General features: G+C 40.8%; 1 protein-coding gene across 1 annotated transcript in view; it reads right to left on the bottom strand.

The window, feature by feature from the left end:
* ALG14 (ALG14 UDP-N-acetylglucosaminyltransferase subunit) overlaps nucleotides 1–19,255 on the bottom strand; it is a 435,379-nt gene that overhangs the window by 236,172 nt on the left and 179,952 nt on the right. The window lies entirely within an intron of this gene.

The following is a 19,255-nucleotide window of genomic DNA, read 5'->3' on the forward strand; positions in this document are numbered from 1 at the left end:
ATTGAAGCTTGTATATGCTTCACGAAATTCTTGTGCTGTGTTTTTCAGCTCCATCAGGTCATTTATGTTCTTCTCTACACTGGTTATTCTAGTTCGCCATTCCTCTAATCTTTTTTTAAGGTTTTTAGCTTCCTTGTGTTGGCTTAGAACATGCTCCTTTAGCTCGGAGAAGTTTCTTATTACCCACCTTCTGAAGCCTCCTTCTGTCAACTCATCAAACTCATTCTCTGTCCAGTTTTGTTCCCTTGCTGGCGAGAAGTTGTGATCCTTTGGAGGAGAAGAGGCGTTTTGGTTTTTGGAATTTTCAGCCTTTCTGCTCTGGTTTCTCCCCATCTTTGTGGTTTTATCTACCTTTGGTCTTTGATGTTGGTGATCTACGGATGGGGTTTTCGTGTGGATGTCCTTTTTGTTGATGTTGATGCTTCTTCTGTTTGTTAGTTTTCCTTCTAACAGTCAGGCCCCTCAGCTGCAGGTGTGTTGGAGTTTGCTGGAGGTCCACTCCAGACGCTCTTTGCCTGGGTATCACCAGCAGAGGCTATAGAATAGCAAATATTGCTGCCTGATACTTCCTCTGGAAACTTTGTCCCGGGGGGCACCTGCCAGATGCTAGTCAGAGCTCTCTTGTATGAGGTGTCCATTGGCCCCTACTGGGAGGTATCTCCCAGTAAGGCTATGCAGGGGTCAGGTACCTACTTGAGGAGGCAGTCTGTCCATTATCAGAACTTGAATGCCATGCTGGGAGAACCACTGCTCTCTTCAGAGTGGTCAGTCAGGGATGTTTAAGTCTGGAGAAACTGTGCCTACCACTGCCCTTTCCCCCAGGTGCTCTGTCCTGGGGGGATGAAGGTTTTATCTCTAAGTCCCTGACTGGGGCTGCTGCCTTTTTTTCAGATATGCCCTGCCCACAGAGGTGGAACCTAGAGAGGCAGTCGGCCTTCCTGAACTGCGGTGGGCTCCACCCAGTTCGAGCTTCCTGGCAGTTTTGTTTACACTGTAAGCATAAAACTGCCTACTCATGCCTCAGCAATGGCTGATGCCCCTCCCCCCACCAAACTGCAGCATCCCAGGTCGATCTCAGACTGCTGCACTAGCAGCGAGAATTTCAAGTCAATGGATCTTAGCTTGCTGGGTTCCGTGGGCATGGGGCCCACTATGCCAGGCTCAGAGGGAATCTCCTGGTCTGCTAGTTGTGAAGACTGTGGGAAAAGTGCTGTATTTGGGCAGAAGTGTACTGTTCCTCCCGGTACAGTCTCTCTCACAGCTTCCCTTGGCTAGGAAAGGGAAATCCCCTGACCTCTTGTGCTTCCCAGGTGAGGCAATGCCCTGCCCTGCTTCGGCTCACACTCTGTGGGCTGCACCCACTGTCCAACCAGTCTTAATGAGATGAACCAGGTGCCTTAGTTGGAAATGTAGAAATCACCCATCTTCTCTGTCAGTCTCACTGGGAGCTGCAGACCAAAGCTATTCCTATTTGGCCATCTTGGAAGAGTCCTCCTGCCACACACTTTTAAACCATCAGATCTTGTGAGAACTCACTGTCATGAGAACACCATGGGGGAAGTCTGCCCCCGTAATCCAATTACCTCCCACCAGGTGCCTCCCCTGACACACGGGGATTACAATTCCACATGAGATTTGGGTGGGGACACACAGCCAAACCATATCAGAAGAGTTCCTCCTCAAAGAGTTCATAGTCTACTTGCAGCCACTTCTACTCTCCACTTGAATTCAAAAAGTTTCCGTTGATTTTTCAGATAACATGTACAACCCAGATGCCAACCTGGAGTTTCTCCCTTTTTTTAAGATCTAGACAGAATTGGATAGAAACACAACCCCGTCTTGATAGCCTATAAAAATTCAGACTTTCCCAGTTTATTGAAAGAACCCAGAGGTAAAATTTGGTCCTTCTCTAATTTTGACAGAAAACTTCCTTCACAGAGAAGCTGTCTATATCTGTTTGTAGACTGTTGTAGAAGAAGATAAAGGAAGAGTTAATGTAACCAGAGCAAACCCCTCTGAAAGGAATGGTGGGCTCTTGCTTCCATAGAGTAGCTCAGTATCTTGATCTTCTCACTGTCTGAAGTGCTGTATCCATCCTGCAATACACACTATAATTGCCATCCATAAGCTCGGGCTTCCCAAATGTGTGCAAGAGAGCAGCACCTGAGCTACATCTAATCAGACCCCTATTTGAACTCTCTTTTAAAACAAGTAAGGCAAAATCTTCCTTCTGTCTGGAGAAATCTCTTGTTTAGTGTAACTGTTTAATAGCTAATAATGTAAGTAATATCAAAAAACATGCTGAAATGATTAGACAGGATAATAGACAACATAAAGCAATGTTTAATTACTTGGTAAGTACTGGCTGTGTGCCAATGTACAGATCAACTATCAGGTATGTGTGTGACTTCCTCCCATTCTTTACGTTACTTAAAGTCACTTAATCACATAAGCAATAATATAAATGTGTTTAGTATTTTACTTATATATAGGATAAAAATTGCCAATGCTCTCTAACCAAAGACCACCAGGAACATACTTGTTATTGAACAAGTTGGATCTATTACTCTGGCAGTGAGGAAGAAGGCATTCCATGGGGAACATCCTCTTATGCTAGCTGCCACTCACCCTACATTTGCATAACTTAGAATTTTATTCATATAACCCTTCTGAACAAGAAGCTCAAGTTCTGTCACCTTTTAAAAGGCAAAAATAAAAAATGGTGAAAGGTGAGTATCTTGCTATATTAGTAAACGAGAAGGAGTGATAAAAGAAGAACCAAGGAGACTGTGGTGAGGAAACTGGAAGTTTCAAAGCAGTGAGTGATCAGTACTTTCAATCTTCCTCAGGTTAAGTAAGATGAAGACTGAGGAGAATCCACTGGATTTGGACTTTGAGTCATTGCTGGGTAGACACATGACTGCAGTGGTTTGAAGAGTGAGTGAGAGGTGAAGTAGAGACTGCAGTTGGCCCTCAGTATCCATGTACTATGCATCCACGTATTCAACCAACCTCAGATGGAAAATATTTTAAAAATTGTGCCTATGCTGAACATGTACAGCTTTTTTTTCTTTCACTATACCCTAATCAATCCAGTATAACAACTATTTACAGAGCATTTACATTGTATTAGGCATTATAAGTAATCTAGAGAAGATTTAAAGTATATTGGAGGATGTACATGGGTTGTATGCAAATACTATGCCATTTTATATCAGGAATTTGAGCACCCTTGGAGTTTGGTATCACAGGAAGGTCCTGGAACCAGTCATCCAGGAATAGGGAGGGACAGCTGTACTTGTCTTGCAGGAACCTTGGCCATGAAAGGATACTGTGAGGGGACACTGTGTGTGTTTGGGGTGGGGGGGTTGGGGGCTTGGGGGAGGGTGGAGGGTGGGGAGTGACAATGTTGGAGGTAGGCTTCCTCAGAAGAAAGTGTGGCTTTGAGGATTTCCAACCTCACTTTTATTATCGGTCTCTTTAGGAATTTTGAGTTAACCAAGGGACTGGTATATCACGCTCAACTATTGAAATGCCAAAATGCTAAGTGAATTATTTTAAAAATAAACGTCATATCTCAAAACAATTTTAGATTTACAGAATAGTTGCAGTCAGTACAGACAATTCTAATACACCTTGCACCCAACTTCTCTTCCTATTATCTTAACATCAATATGATACATTTGTTATAATTAATAAATCAATATTCATACATTATTATTAACTAAAATATATACTGTATTCAGGTTTTCTTAGTTTTTACCTAATATCCCTTCCTTATTACAGGATCCCATCCAGGATACATAACATTTAGTTATGTTTAAAAAAAAAACAAAAGTAACTGGGAAGCCATTAGGCTGAGAGGTTTCTGGGAAGCCATGAGGCTGAGAGAGATCTGTGTTCTGGGTTTCTGTGTAAGCAAACCTTGAAACCCATCTCAGAGTAACTTTACTCATCAGAAACTGCCAACTAGAGACTTGAAGGATACTGTCTCACTTTAACCAGTCAAACATTTTCTTTGTATTGCTTCTATGAACACTTCATAAAAGCGTTCTCCTCATACCCCCTCTATGGAGCCCAAACCACATGTGGTTTGGTGCTGCCTGATTCATGAATTGCTCACTGCTCAAATTAACTCTAAAATTTTCATGTGCCAAAGTTTATTTTTTCATGGTCTCATCTTGACTGTGACAGTTTCTCTGATTTTTCTTGTTTTTGATGACCTTGATAGCTTGGAGGAGTACTGGTCAGGTACTTTGTAGAATGTACCTCAACTGGAATTTGTCTGACGCTTTTCTCACTATTAAACTGGAGTTGTGGGTTTGGGTGAGGAAGACCACAGAAGTAAAGTATCACTTTAATCCCCTCACATCAAGGGTACATACTGCCAACATTACTTATCGCTGTCGATGTTGACCTTGATCACATGGCCAATATAGTGTTTGTCAGGTTTCTCCACTGTTAAGTTACTCTTCCTTCCCCACTCTCTTTTCGTACTGTCCTTATGGATGGAAGTCACTATGTGAAGTCTGTACTCAAGGAGTGGGCAATTGTATTCTTCCTCCTTGAGGGTGAGGTTCTACATAAATTATTTGGAATTTTTATGCATCAGAGTTTTGTCTCGTCTCCCCAAGATAAATGGATTTTTAATCCTTAAAAAGACTGAATGACAGCCTGGTGCGGTGGCTCACACCTGTAACTTTGAGAGGTCGAGGCGGGTGGATCATGAGGTCAGGAGATCGAGACCATCCTGGCTAACACAGTGAAACTCCGTCTCTACTAACAATACAAAATGTTACCTGGGCATGGTGGCATGCACCTGTAGTCCCAGCTACTCAGGAGGCTGAGGCAGGAGAATTGCTTGAGCCCAGGAGGTGGAGGTTGCAGTGAGCCAAGATCACACCACTGCACTGCAGCCTGGGTGACAGAGCGAGACTCCATCTCAAAAAAAAAAAAAAAAAAAAAAGACTGAATGACTTCATGCCTTGCCTACTAAGATTAAACTCGTAGGATAAATTTTATCCAGGAAGCTAGCTATTTGGTTCATTTTTTTTCAATACAGATTAACATGCTGATGGTAGCAGAAGTTGAGAGCAGTGAAGAAGAGCCTCACGAAAATAATATTGAACGTGTCTTATTCACATGTTTCTTTGCACAGTCATTAACATTTCCACAGGCCAAGTAAAAAGTCATATAGTGGAAACGACTTGTAACTGAGTGATTTGAATAACACAAAGCTGAAGTACTGGATCAAGATCTTTTTTTTAATATTTATTTTTTGAAACAGGGTCTTGCTGTGTCAGCCAAGCTGGAGTGCAGTGGTATGATTACAGTTCACTGTAATCTTGACCTTCTGGGCTCAAGTCATTCTTGCACCTCAGCCTCTTGAATAGCTGGGACCACAGGTGTATGTGTATTTTTAATTTTTTTTTTTTGTAGAGACAGGATCTTGCTATGTTGCTCAGGCTGGTCTTGAACACCTGGGCTCAAGTGATCCTCCTGCATCAGCCTCCCAAAATGCTGGAATTATAGGCATGAGCCACTGCACCTGGCCTAATTGTCACTTTTCATTTTCTGACTTCTGAATAGGTAGTATAGTGTAAAAAATTAGAGAGTTTCTGCTCTCTATAATTAGCATTGGGAATAGAAGAGAAACTGCAGAAGAAAGCAAACTGGTTGTGCTGGTCAGCCATAGTTCATCTAAATTCTACCACTTACTAGTTGTGTGACCTAGGGAAAATTACTTGACCTCTGTAAGCCTCAATTTTCTCACCCATAAATTGAGAAAAGTAATAATACCTACATAACATAATTTTGGGGGACTAAATGAGATAATATACTTTTAAGTGTATTTGTAAACTCTAAAGTTGCACTGGTTGCTCAAGCTGACACTCAATTGCTGGGGCTGACGCTCAGCCAGGGTGCACTGCACCAGCCAGCAGAGATGTTTATACCTAGTGTTTGTTAGATTGGCCAGGCCTCAAGCTGCATTCACTGTTAAATATTGTGAATATCACCACTGCTAGCGACTGGGGAGCCATACTGAGTCAGCTTCCTCCTGGCAGTCACAGCCATTTATGTACTGTTGGAACTAGCACCGTAGCTGGGCCTCACTACATGTGGATGACTAAGATTCTCTGATGTCTGGGGATATGAGTGTGGGCAGCCAAAGATTTACCTTGATGGATTTGAAACACAAACTTTCCTCTTGCAGAAGGCGTACTGGCTATCCTTGGGTCAGCATGTAATGCTGGTGTATTGCTTCACAGAGTATGCACAGACAGGCAGACAGACATTCCTGTATTCATTCTGTGGATGAAAACAGTGGACATAATTAGTATTTAGTAAATATAGTTTTGTTCCTTTCCTTGCTTTCCCTTTCTTAAAATGTTACCCAAAGTAATGAACACATGACGGAAATCATACCCCTGAATAATTGCTTAAGTATCAGTAGGTTAGGAATCAATACAAAGCTATCAAAAATTCCAAGCCATAAATATTACTGACTTTGGAAATGGTTCTTTCAGTGAATCATATGACACCATTAAATATAAAAATATATTGAGTTGCATCCCCTCAAATACATTATAACTTTAATGCTCTTTATTGAATCAATTCTACTTTTGTTGGAAAAAAAATGATTTGTGCTTTTGAGAGAAACGATAATATAATAATTTCCAAATTGCATCCTATGCTTTGTTTTTCCAAGTCAACATTTTGGCTAAGGAGTTTAGTTTTTGATTTGTAAAACTGTATCAATTGGCTAAGATTGAGTACGCAAACTTTTTTATAATTGCAAGTTACTTATTAAGGTGGGCTTTTAAAAGGTCATGATTTTGGTGACAAAAGCAATCCCACATTCAATTTTGGTAATAAAAGTTAAAATCAAGCTGGGTGCTGTGGCTCACACCTGTTATCCCAGCACTTTGGGAGGTCAAGGCAGGTGGATCACTTGAGGCCAGGGATTCAAGACCAGCCTGGCCAACATGGCAAAACGTTGTCGCTACAAAAAACACAAAAATTAGTTGGGCATGGTGGTGTACTCCTGTAATCCCAGCTACTCAGGTGGCTGAGAGATGAGACTTGCTTGAACCCATAAGTTGAAGGTTGCAGTATGCCTAGATTGTGCCACTGCACTCCAGCCTGGGCAACAGAACAAGACTCTGTCTCAAAAAAGAAAAAAATAAATAAAATCAATAGTCCATGAGGAAAAACAAGAACATTTCCATTTCCTTCTCATTATCTAGCTTTGAAGATCTGACTTCAACTGCAGGGAGAATGGAAACTCTCTGTACCATTTCAGAACTTAGTGATTTTTCCTTTCCCCCAGTCACAAGTCTTATAGTATAAAAACTATCATGAGGTAGTTGGAGATAAGGTTTATAACATCAGTTTATTCTTTTATTTCATCCATAGGTATTTCATAGTTCTTAGAAATTCTCACTACTGAGCACAATGGCATTGTCTTCATTTAATTTTGTTAAGCATATCACTTGACAATACTGAATTTGAATTCTATTAAGATGACAATACATATGATCAAAGAAACTGGGAGTGAAATGGGCCATGAAATCCACTGGATATACTCACATGTAACCCATGCAATGTCTGGATGACTTTAATCTGTGTGAGAGGAAAGAATTTTAAAAACCAGAAAGGTTCTCAGAAATCATCGTGTAATTTGCATCTTTTTACAGTGGAGGAAACTTTCATCAAAGTTAAGCAACTTGCACTAAAACAGAGCTGCTCAGGAAAACTGAGCTGACTCATGGTCTAAGTTCTTTGTGCTTATTTTACTGCTTCTTACCCAGTGCTGATTAGGGCATAGTTTAATCCTACAGAGAATCAGATGCTTCCAAAGCCACAGACTTGCAACTGAAACAGCCAGCTTCATTCATTGCACTTTTAAAGAAGTGAGACAACAAGGCTCAAATCTGGCTGTTAGAGGTGTGTGAAAAGTAATGTTTTATTATTACTAGTAAAATGTATAAATGGTATACATTACAATGGTATGCTTTTGGTTACAAGGAATAAAATCCCAAATAGAACTAGCTAAGGTAAAAAAAGAGGATGCTTTGATATTAGGATTCTAAGGTATCTTACATAATTGAAGAAAGAGCTGCACCACCAAATCAAAGGTAAAGCTGGCTTTGAGAACAACCTGAACAGTGACTGAATGTTGCTGGGATTCTCATTCTCTCTATCTCTTTCTAGCTCTCAGCACCTTCTTTAAGCTTTCACTTTGAACTCCTAGGGATGTTGGGGGTGGGGTGAGGGAAGTTGCTGAACAGAAAGTAAGAGCTTTTTTTTGAGGGGGGGGTTACTCAAAACTAGGTTCAAATTCTGCTTTGCAATTTTACCTTGGACATATTATTTAATGTCTCTGAAGGAATAAAAGTTCAATAATAACTGCCTTTTGGGGTTTTGGGGAGGAATAACATGCAACAATGTACATAATGCACTTAGCATAACTGTTGGCCTATAGTAGCTACTCAATAAATGGTACGGTTATTGTTATACATTTAAAGATATTATTTGATTCCAGGTCTTTCGTCCCTACTCTTCCACCATAACCCTGGCTGAAAAGCCAACAGACACAAAGCCAACTGATAAAGATCAGTTTTCATAGAATCTAAGGTGCCACCAATTGTGAGATGGGCCACTATTTTATGTAGCTCTACAAAAGAAAATAGCTGCCAATTATACTCTGGCTTATTTATTGCTTGAAATTTTCATTTTATACTTCTTGAAAAAGCTCTTTTAGATTTAGTTAGATGTATATGATCAAATATCAGTATTATTCATACATAGAAATGAAGATATCAGTCAAAACTTGGCTACAGTATTCCCAAAACTTGTTAACATTCCATGTCTGTGAACCACATTTCAACTCAGAGGCATTTGTGTCTGTATTCTTCCATATGTATTATCCTTTGTTTCTTTGACAGCATTGGTGAAACTGCATTACTTAAGAAACAAACAAACAAACAAACAATTCCCCCCAAAACTCCACTAATACCTCCAGGACTTCTTTCCAAGATGTTAATAGTCATTTTGTCATTCTGTAAGATTTCATGATCTCAGAAATCAAGTCATCAAGGAAATGACAAAATAATGCATGTGCAAGCCCTCTTGTCTGCTGCCTGGCTAATGCCAAGGCAAGATGCCATTGATGGTATGGAGCTTCTTGATTTCAGAGATGTTTATATATATATATATAAAATGCATCTAAAAAGTGATATACAGTCTGGGCATGGTGGCTCACACCTGTAATCCCAGCAATTTGGGATGCTGAGGCAGAAGGATCATTTGAGGTCAGGAGTTTTAGACCAGCCTGGACAACATAGCAAGACCCTGTTTCTACAAATAATAATAATAAAATAAAAAGTGATATATAAAGAATACTAGACTGCCCATATCACTACAGGTACCTGACTTAGCCAAAAATAAATATCATTATAAAATTATTTGAAATAGTGAGTTCATTTAATGCATTAAAAATTATTTGAATAACGGCTGGCTGCAGTGGCTCATGTCTGTAATCCCAGCACTTTGGAAGACTGATGGGGGCAGATCATTTGAGGTCAGGAGTTCAAGACCAACCTGGCCAACTTTGTGAAACCCTGTCTCTACTAAAAATACAAAAAATTAGCCAGGTGTGGTGGCTCATGCCTGTAGTCCCAGCTACTCAGGAGGCTGAGGCAAGAGAATCGCTTGAACCCAGGAGGTGGAGATTGCAGTGAGCTCAGATCGTACCACTTGGTGACAGCGAGACTTGGTCTCAAAAAAAAATTTTTTTTTGAATAACATTCTGTGTAAAATAAGGTGTACTTGAATCGATCATTTTTTTTTTTTCTTTTGGTTAATATTAACAGACAATGGTAGGCTGAACTTTTAGGCTAAAAACAATTTTCCCTAAGTGAAGATTTGGTTTTCTTCAATTCTACTATCATTTCATTCACAGAGACAGATTGGTGCCAATTGAAGACACTTGAAACCTGTATTTTTTTCTTGCCAAGATTTGTTGTTATAACATAAAAATCAAGCAGTAGCAAAGCTTACATATTTTTTAAAAGAATAAATTCCCTTTAGTTTTTAAGCTGAGAGCATACTCAGCTCAAATTCAGAAAAAAATGGGAATCTTGTGAAAATATGAACTTGCTTACCTGTCTATTTTCCCCCAATACTTTAAAAAATCGAGATGTACATAAAATAAAATGCACAGCTCTTAAAGGTACAGTTAAATGGCTTAAACTCATGTAACTACTACCTCAATTAAGAAATAGAGCATTTTAATCAACAATAAAAATTTCCCTTGGATCCCTCTCCAGTGAATCCCCTACCCCCTTCAACATAATCTGATCTGTTAATTTAAGCCATGGTCAACAACATATTGAAGCATCAGAAAAATAAAAGGAGAAGCATCAGAAAAATTTAAAAAAATACAAAAGAAAAAGAAGCTTCTTAAGAGATCATGACCTATAGAGTTAGATATCTAAATGCCTCTTCTTAATTTTAATTACTATGGTTATATTGTTACACATCACTTGCCTATCTATGAGTGACTTAGTTATTTTAAAAGTGATTAATAGTAACTTGTATAGTAACAAAACATTATACCCTACTCACTTATTCAGGTGGAAATACGATAGATTTCTAGCTAGCCTGGATCAGGTACCATGGGGTATCTCATTTCAGTTTGGAACATAAATACTGTATAGATTTACCTACCACATGACTTCCAGACTCAACCCAGTAATTTCAAAAGTTTATATTGTATAGTAGCTTTAAATTACTTTAAAAGCCATTTTTATTTGCGCATAATACAATCAAGTGAAGTAGTAACTGTGAGCAACTATTAGTCAAATGTGAAAAGTTACTGTAAAGGTGGCATGCACTCCTCTTTTCGGCTCCTGTATGAAACTGTGGGGTTTCGTTAGTTTTAATCCATTGTTTCAATTGCCCATTTGTATTTTCTTCACTACTGTCAATGTGAATCAAGTAAAGACATCAATATTAATCTACCTGCTTAACACTGATGTGTGTCAACATGTTCAAGATCTAACAAAATCTGGTAGACATCAGAGTGGAGGTAATAAGAAAAGTGAACCATAACATATTTACTTACACACTATAACCATGCATTCATTCATTCTTGACTCATTCCACAAATATTCAATGTCTTTTACATGCCAGGCCCTGTGCTAAGAGTTGGAGATACTGAGAGGTGACAAGGTGCTAGCAGCCCTCACTCTAGGCGCCTCCTAGGCTTCAGTATCCACTCTGGCGGGGCTTGAGGAGACCTTCAGCCCACCACTGCACTGTGAGAGCCCCTCTCTGGGCTGGCCGAGGCTGGAGCCCATTCCCTCTGCTCGCTGGGGAGGTGTGGAGGGAGAGGCGCGGGCAGGAACCGGGGTCGCGTGTGTCCAGGCCAGCGCGAGGTCCGGGAAGCGTGATTGCAGGCTCCGCGGGCCCGTACACTGAGCCGCAGGCCCAGGGCAGTGAGGGGCTTGGCACCCGGGCCAGCAGCTGCGGAGGTTGCGCCGGGTCCCCCAGCAGTGCTGGCCCGCCTGCGCTGCACTCGAATTCTCGCTGGGCCTTAGCTGCCTCCCCGCGGGGGCAGGGCTTGGGACCTGCAGCCAGCCACATCTCAGCTCCCCCGTGCAGTGGGCTCCCGGGGTCCTGAGCCTCCTGCTTCGTGGCGCCCAGTCCCATGGACAGCCCAAGGGCTGAGGAGCGCAGGCGCGGCTCAGGACTGGTGGGCAGCTCTGCCTGCAGCCCCTGTGCAGGATCCATTAGGTGAAGCCAACTGGGCTCCTGAGCCAGATGGGAATTTGGAGAACTTTTGTATCTAGCCAGAGGATCGTAAATACACCAATCAGCACTCTGTGTCTAGCTCAGGGTTTGTAAATACACCACTTGGTACTCTGTGTCTAGCTAACCTAGTGGGGACTGGGAGAACTTTACCGTCTAGCACTCTGTGTCTAGCTCAAGGACTGTAAACGCACCAGTCAGCACTCTGTCAAAACGGACCAATTGGCTCTCTGTAAAATAGACCAATCAGCTCTCTGTAAAATGGACCAATCAGCAGGATGTGGGTGGACTCAGATAAAGGAATAAAAGCAGGCTGCCTGCGCTAGCCAGCGGCAACCCCTTGGGGGTCCCTTCCGCATTGTGGAAGCCTTGTTCTTTAGCTCTTTTCAATAAATCTTGCTGCCTTTAAAAGCTGTAACACTCACCGGGCGCGGTGGCTCAAGCCTGTAATCCCAGCACTTTGGGAGGCCGAGACGGGCGGATCACGAGGTCAGGAGATCGAGACCATCCTGGCGAACACGGTGAAACCCCGTCTCTACTAAAAAAATACAAACAAACTAGCCGGGCGAGGCGGCGGGCGCCTGTAGTCCCAGCTACTCGGGAGGCTGAGGCAGGAGAATGGCGTAAACCCGGGGGGCGGAGCTTGCAGTGAGCTGAGATCCGGCCACTGCACTCCAGCCCGGGCGACAGAGCCAGACTCCGTCTCAAAAAAAAAAAAAAAAAAAAAAAAAAAAAAAAGCTGTAACACTCACCGCAAAGGTGTGCAGCTTCACCCCTGAAGCCATTAAGACCACGAACCCACTGGGAAGAACAAACAACTCCAGCTGTGCTGCCTTTTAAGAGCTGTACCACTCACTGCAAAGGTCTGCAGCTTCACTCCTGTCAGCGAGACCACGAACCCACCAGAAGGAAGAAGCTCCAGACACAGCTGAATGTCTGAAGGAACAAACTCCAGAAACACCATCTTTAAGAACTGTAACACTCACCATGAGGGCCTCCGGCTTCATTTTTGAAGTCAGCCAGACCAAGAACCCACCAATTAGGGACACAATACCACCAAAGATGACATAGAAATGCACCCTCATCTCATGAAAGTCATAATCTACTGGGATTATAGACATATAAGCAAATACAGTTCCATATGATAAGTGATGGGGAAGTATAGGAGGAGTGGGATTCAGATCTCAAGAATGAATAAGAGTTCACCAAGGGGAGAAGTAAGGAATTAGGAAAAAGGGGAAAGAGGTAATGACAAAGTATGTGGTAATATGATCCCAATAGTAGAAGCTCTGGCTGTGTTTCATCTGGAAGTATAATGTTCATTTTGAAACTAATGAAGCTATCGGTGAAAAAATTTCTGGCTAATTAATGTTTTGAACGGCAATGAGAATCACATAAATATACAAAGATTTTACCTAAAACAACAAATGACAAAGTATTATAGCCTAGCCTTTTATTCTTAGATAGCTTTTATATCACTAAGGCAAAGAGACAGAGAAAGAGAGAGAGGCAGACAGACAGAAACAAAAGCCAATGTGGTATTAGCAGGTGGCAATTGTGCTACAAGGGAGATTTTCTCTATTTTGACTTCTTTCCCCAACTAAAAACAGAAGGAAATAATATTAAAAAGTGAAAAACAACAGGGAAATGCAGCAACACTCCCACAAAGGGGTTATTGTTTTGATCCAGATTGTGTTAGAAACACCAGCAAAAGAGTGCTTCTTTGTTTCATTGCCAGGAAGTACATCACCGTCATTGTGAAATTCTTGTGATTCAGACTGGCAATCATCTACTTCCATGATTTCTGCAGGCTGCAGATGACCACATGTATGATCTTTTAAGACCTGTTCCTCCCACTACACTACAACTTCTAAGAGATTCCTGTTGCAAACCAGTTTCCCTGGGACCTGGTGCAATACTTGGCACATAGTAAGGTGCTCAATGAATGCTTGTTGAAGAATAAAGTCAGAGATCTATCTTTCCAGACACATTTCCTTAAGCTTTCTTCCTCCTCCCCTAACCCTATGATGGGGAAACTCTATCACAATGGCCAAACCAGGCATCCTAGGCCTTCTCCAATGGTCTTTTACTTCTTTGGCAGGACCTTCATCACTTCATCCCAGGAAATGCTGGTGCTCCTCTGGGATTAGATTCCAAGTGTCTGGAGGGCAGTGACTGTCTCATTCACTCATAAAAATGCCTGAAATTTTATAAAATGACTAGCATATGGTAGGTGCTTGATAAGTCTAAGTTATTTTATCAAGAATTTATGAACTTTATGATGAGTTTATTTGTATCAATAAATATGTATTGAATTCCTAATCTGCCAGGCACTGTTTTAGATTCCTAAAATCTAGATACAGAGGTGAACAAGCACGATAAGGCCCCTGGAAGTTTAATGGAAGTTTAAATTCTAGTGGAGACAAACTAGATACCTATCTTTCACCATATACAAAAATCAATTCAAAATAGATTAAAGACTTAAATTTAAGACTAGAAACTATGAAACTACTAGAAGAAAACATAGGGGAAATGCATCAGGACATTGGTCTAGGCAAAGAGTTTTTGGGTGAGACCTCAAAAGCAGAGGCAACAAAAACAATAGACAAATGAGATTACATCAAACTAAAAGCTTCTGCACAGCAAAGGAAGCAATCAACAGAGTGAAGAGACAACCTACAGAATGGAAAAAAAAATTTGCAAGCTATCCGTCTGACCCAAACTCATCTTGATGAGTACAGGGCCTCTCAGATTAAAACCAACATTTTCAAGCTCCCTTTTAACTGGCAGCAGTCATGGGGACTGAGTTCTAGCCAATGAAATTGGACTGAATCCCATTCTTCTGACTGGTGGCTGGAGCTCCAAAAGCCACCGTGGACCACAGCATGACCATGGGAATCAAATCTGTGCAGAGCAGAGCCACAAAATAGATGGAACTTGTATCCTGACACTGGAGAGCACCAAAGCTCTGCCTACCTCCAGACTTGAACGTTTAAGAGAAAACCAATTGTATCTTGTTAAAGCCACTGCACTGTTAGGCTCTGTGCTTTTTACACCCGAACTAATCCTAAATCATACATCTGTTAAACACATCACTTTAGAACCTGTCATCTTCTGTCTCTTAATATCATCCACCAACTCTATTCACTCCATTTGGCTCTGGTTTTTCCTTTTCCTTCCCTCCTATTTTCCTGATTTATTTTTGTCCTTTTTCGCTTAGTTAAGCATTATGCAAAACTCAAATATCCTGATGTATTATCTACTGAACACATTTTAAAAATTAACATTTATTAAAAAGAATATGAAATACACAAATGTAGAGGGAATGAAATACTGAATCTTCATGTACCCATCACTCTACCCCACCAATCATTAACCTATGATCAGCTTCTGCCCCACTCACACTATAGCCTCTTCCCCCCTCCTGTATTATTTTGAATCAAATTTCAGATCTCATATTGTTATTGAATCAAGTTTCAGACTTCTTTATTTAAGAAGCAGGCAAGTCAATCTTTTTTACTTTTTCCTGACATAAAGACAAATTCCTAACTCATGACTTCTTTTGCCTCATAAAAATCATCCTTTTCTTTCTGTATTTCTCCTCCTTTTCCCCCGTCCCGTTCCTCCCACCTCTTTTTTTTCTCTTTCTGTTTCCCTTCCTACCTTCTTCCCTCCTTCCACTATAATTTTTAAAAGGGAAATCCAGTTCTAATTTTCCGAGTTTTACCTGTGGTTCCTTGATATACATCTATCTTTACATTTGCAATCACTTTTGCTAAAATGGCAGAGTTTACTCATGGATAGTCCCTTTATGAGTTTGGAGAAAAGGATATCTAAAAAGTCACACAATCCTCAACCCTCTTTTAGATAATAAAAACTGGCTACACTAGTAATACAGTGGGAAAATATAATGAATAAAAAGAATCCATTTATAGTATCACCAAAATTAAATACTGGATACTATTTTAACTAGAAAAACTCAAAAACCCTAATGATACCAGTGACTTGTTTTTATAACATTGAGAAGGCATTGAGCTTTTATATTGGTAAATTTGGGCCATATGGATGGGTTCCCATAAAGCAAGCTGGAACTGTCTTGATATCATTCACGCATAGAAATCAAGCATGGCAGAGTGCAGCCAATATTTTGGAGGGAGTACAGATTACTTGGACATGATGGAGGCAGATCTTTCCACACAATGGTACGATCACAGAGCCAGTAGCAAATTCTCATATATTTTATTTGCTTTTCTTTTATGATGAAAAATAAATTTATGATCTGTATACTGTAACAAAACAAAACAACTATGACCAGTTAATATCCCAGACTTTGTGTACTTTTGGAGGGCTACTGTGTTCCTGAGCATTTCCAAATTATTTCTCCTCTGGGAAATTGTGGGAGGTATATGCTACTCCTACTCTGTTACTTTAACCTATACCATAATATTGAACTTCACACTGCTAAGGAAATGTGATAATTCTTGTACCCTCAGCTTGGTGAAAGAACTTGTAATTGTTGCATATTGTGTTTACTTGTCTAGACCAAAGGCTGTAGTCACTGGAAACATGGACTTGTTTTCATCTCTTAACTCTCCTCCTCTCCACACTCAGCCTGCAGAGCCCGGCCAACAATCAGTGAGTATCTAAGAACATTTTGTGAAATGAGTATGCGATTGCAGAAACTCTTTAGACAGAACCAGTAGCACAGTTTCTTAGAGTTCAGATTTATTTAGGAAGTTGGCATTTAAGTCCTCTTTTGGTTGTTTTGGTGGTTCATGAAAGCACTTTTACCTTTCTGAGTTTTGATTTGATATTTTTTCTTATCACACTCCACTCCAGTATTAGGATCCTCACCGTTTTTTGACATAACACTTAACTCTCCTAATATTCTTGAAATTGTGCATTCTCATTTCTATGCTCATGTGAGTTTTGACTTAAGATTTCAAACTTAGAGTTGAGTAAGTCTGCATACTACTCATGAGAAAGTGAGTAGAACTGTTTCCCCCCAAAATAAAAAGAACTATCTTCTGGGTTATTGGTTTTAACTGAAGGCAAAAGGTTTTAAACCTTTCCCCCTTATGGTCTTGGGGAACCAACTATTTAGAAAATTTGCTTGTAAAAATAATTGTTCTAGCAAATCATACACCTTTGTATGTACAAGGATGAGAAGGGAGAGATAGAGATGGAGATAGACAATGCTCTAACTGTAGACATTCATCCTACATTTAAATATTTTGAATTTTCAGTAGCCTGTGAATACGAGGAAACTTATTACATTAAGGTAGACTTTAGAGATTTGACATGTAGCTGATATTTTCACAGTGCGAGAAATATCAAGCTGACATTATGCAGTCTCTGAGATGATTATTTCCAAATGTCAGAGTGCAGAAACTAATTCATGGGACTTCAGTGCCTTAGGATAGTGTCAATTTAAAAGACATTCACATTGACTTCTTTTTTATTTAAACACGCTAAATGAGGTATGAAAAGCAGGTTAAGAAATCAACTGAGAAAGGAAGAGCAAAGAAGAAACCTATTGACAAGAAAATTTTAATAATAGATTGATGTACTCTTTAATCAATTTTCACGGACCTCTTACTGACAGCGGGCTTCAGCAATTGCCTCCTAATCCTTCCTACAGCTGTAATTTTGCTCTTCGTGTTATTTCACTCATCTCACATATAGTAAATTTGGAAAATTAAAAATAAGTAAAAACTATTTGAATATTTTATAGATTTTTGTTTTGTTTTGTTTTGTTTTTTGCTTTTGAGACAGAGTCTCACTTGGTCGCCTAGGCTGGAGTGGTGCAAAGGTGTAATCTCGGCTCACTGCAACCTCCGCCTCCCGGGTTCAAACGATTCTCCTGCCTCAGCTTCCTGAGTAGCTGGGATTATAGGTGCCTGCCACCACATCCAGCTAAGTTTTGTATTTTTAGGAGAGACGGCATTTCACCATGTTGGTCAGGCTGGTCCGGAACTCCTGACCTCATGTGATTCACCCTCCTCAGCCTCCCAAAGTGCTGGTATTACAGGCGTGAGCCACTGCACCCGGCCTATTTTATAGATTATTTTCAATAAATAAGTCAAAAACCAAATTGTTTGACTTTTAATCGTAACACTGGATTTTGAATTAAAATAACAGTGATATTTTAAATTAAAAATGTATTCTTTTGTTCAATCTCTTTAGCAGTTAATTTGAACCTACTGAACTGCTGGAACGTCAGTTATTTTGAAAATAAAGGAGTTTTTTTTTTTTTTCTTTAAGCCAGTTGGCCATATCAGAGATAACCGAGTTTAAATAAGCCTTCATCTTCCCAATTATGTGCTCCTAATTACTTGGGGTCACTGAAATCCCATGGCATCTTCTGAAAAGCATTTTCCCTGCAGTCCATCTTGTTCGGTTTCCTTTCTGTTCCGGGAAGCCAGTATCTTTTCCTTTATCAGATTCCTTTTTTACCAATAGCGGGAATGGTCATGGTGAGTGGATGCAGGGTCTTAAAATCAGCCAATTTGTTCTGACTTCTGTAGGTCAGTGACAGGAGTCACTGCATAACGACCTAAATTCCCATATTTATCTCATGAAATGTGATTTCTCATACAAACAAAAGTTGTGAGAACTCCATGAGCAAGACCAGCTGCTTTTGGGGGCTGCCAAATTTTAAATTGTTACTGGAAAAGCAAAGACCAGGCAAACATCCGAGAGACAGACCTACTGCAGATAAGTATTGTAATCTTGTTCACTATAATCAAAACAGAATAGATTGCTTATTCTGTTACCCTATTGATATTGCTCACATTTTAAAATTTAGGTGCTGGACTCAAGAATGATAATTTCATTAAGCTTCAAGAGTCACATTGTATTGTATGCATCGAATATCACGAAATCGAAAACACTGCAAAGCTAGTGTTTACACCCTTGGGTCATACCCCAACAGCCAAGGATTCCCACTGGCCACCTGCAGCAGGGCTGTCCCCTGTGAAGGCAGGAGACAAACGAGGAGCCTTAGGACACTTTGCTCCCAGGACTTTGGCGCACACTTCCCATGAGTCCTGGTCCGTCAAGTCAACATCCCGAAGCCAGGACTGGCAGGTCCTGACCCTCCCTTTTTGCACCCGTAAGGGGAAGGGCTCGGGAATCCGGACCTTGTCTAGAGTCCCGGCGCCAGTACCAGTTCGGAGGGCATCCTGGAGGTTGTTACTAACCCGGGCCTCTTCCGGGCTTCCCAGACACCAGGGTTGCTAACAGCTCCATGGGGGCGAAGAATTTTATTTTGTTAACTGTGGTTATCTCCAACACTCAGTTCAAACCTGAGCAGGGCAAGGTCTCACCTCGTCTCTCGGTCACTTCCCTGCTTGTTTGTTTCTTCCTAACTCCCAAGTGTCCTTCGCCCAGTTCATCCCCACCTCAGCAGCCCAAGGCTGGGCGGGGACGGTCGGGGTTC

Source organism: Macaca thibetana, chromosome 1, assembly GCF_024542745.1.
Source record: "Macaca thibetana thibetana isolate TM-01 chromosome 1, ASM2454274v1, whole genome shotgun sequence".
NCBI lineage: Eukaryota > Metazoa > Chordata > Mammalia > Primates > Cercopithecidae > Macaca > Macaca thibetana.